The sequence below is a fragment of the Phaethon lepturus genome, unplaced genomic scaffold, assembly GCF_000687285.1.
Source record: "Phaethon lepturus isolate BGI_N335 unplaced genomic scaffold, ASM68728v1 scaffold47129, whole genome shotgun sequence".
Taxonomy (NCBI): Eukaryota; Metazoa; Chordata; class Aves; order Phaethontiformes; family Phaethontidae; genus Phaethon; species Phaethon lepturus.
The window spans coordinates 15447-17344 of NW_010562199.1; positions in this window are offsets into that span (position 1 = coordinate 15447).

The window sequence follows — 1898 nt, forward strand, 5'->3', positions numbered from 1 at the left end:
CTGGGCCCCCCCTGCCCCCCCGGCACGCCCCCCCAGCCGCTGCCTCTATCTGGGGGTCCCACTGCCTCCAGAGGTGCCCGTCACCTGCCCTCTACCACCCTCCATGCCCCTCACCATGAAAAAGCGCAGGGCCGTCCCCCGATAGTCACGGAGACATTGCTGCCAGCGTTGAGGTGGCTGCCTTCGATGGCGATCCACGTGCCACCAGAGAGAGGGCCCCGGGCTGGGACCACGCGGGAGAAAGTGGGCGTCTGTCAAAGGAAAAGAGCATCCCTGCTGTCGGAGGGGCTGGGGACTGAAACGTTTGTCCCCAAGCAGCCCCGAGCAGGTGACAGGGCCGCAGAGGAGAGCGACCCGTGGGACAGTGGCAGGGCACAGTGCTGAGGGCTGGCAGTGCCAGCAGGACCATGGGGAGGCAGAGCAGTAGCAGCCTTGCAGAAATTCAACCAGCGTGACCCAGCGCCTGCCCAGAGCGTCCCCACCTGTCCCTCAGGGAAATGAAGGCCAATTTTCCAACTGGCTGGGAAAACCACCCAAAACCACCCAGCATCACCTCCGTCCCACAGTGCCAGACCTCTTCCCCAGCACAGGGCTTACCACGAAGGTGAAGCTCTTGGGGGACGTGGTCCGGTAGCCAGGCGAGCAGTCACGGATGCACACTTCCACCCGTGCCTCATGGACCTTGCTTGGGCTGGCATCTCCAATTTCACACACAATCCTAAGTGATGAAGGGAAGGAGCCCTCAGTGCCCCGGCACCGAGGCTCTCCCTGTGCTATGGTGGGGATGGACTGGCTTCAGGAAGGGACAGATCTAACACCAAGCAAAGGTCCCAGGTGCCAGCTGGTCCATGAGAAACCAAGGCGGTGGCTGTTGGCACTGCCAGCCCTGGGGGAGCTTCCCGAAAGCTTCTGGGCTCCTTCCAGAGCAACCACCACCAGCAGGTACTTTTCTCACAGTTCAGCCTAGTCAGCTCCATGTCTTCAGCAGCCACAGGCAGCGTTTGAGACCAGCACCCCTGTTGCCCACCTACCGAGGTGACCCGGAGCACGCCCACCCCTCGCCAGGCACTTACTGCTCAGCGCTGATGTACTCGCTCTCGATGGGGATGCACATCACTTTGCCGACTCGAACGCCCCAGCGAACATCTTCAAACTTCAGGCCCAGGTTCTCGCCGGTGATGGTCAGACGGGTCCCTCCTTGCCTGGGGCCGGTCTCGGGTGACAGCTAGGAAAGAGCACAGGCGTCAGCCAAGAGAGTGGAGCTGTGTGGACACCTCGCTCAGGCAGGCTGCAGGCTGGGCAGCCACGGGATGCGTGTTACTCCCCCACGAGTGGCGAGGAGCAGATGGGTGATGATAAATGCCAGCACATCTGCAAGGAGCCCAGAGAGTGGGAAAGACTCCCTGAATGACAGCTGTGTCCACAAACCCCCCAAGAACAAGCCAGGAGATGCCAGATGTGGCCGAGCAGAGGGTTGGGATTTGGACATCCCGCTGTAGACAGAGCCACCCTACAAATGACATGGACATGGATGGGAAGGAGAGAGGGCAGTGTCAGTCATGGCTCAAAAAAAAAGGGAAGGAGAGAGGGCAGTTGCAGTCATGGCCCCAGCTGAGCCAGTGTGGAAGCATGTAGATCTGCCTGGCCTTTGGCCAGATCCCACGCACCCAGGGATGAGGTGCCCACATCTGAGAGTCCTCAAAGGAGAAAGCATCTCCACCAGGTCCCCGCACACGGCAGAAAGGGGGAAAGGGGTTTTTCTTCACCGGCAAACCCTGTGCCGAGGCCGGCTGGGAAGGGAGGGTACAACACCCCAGCGCCGCGCCTCATTTACCAGAATGACACCAAATAAAGCGGACAGGTGTGGCCTGACAGACGGCGGCGGGATGAGGGATGAA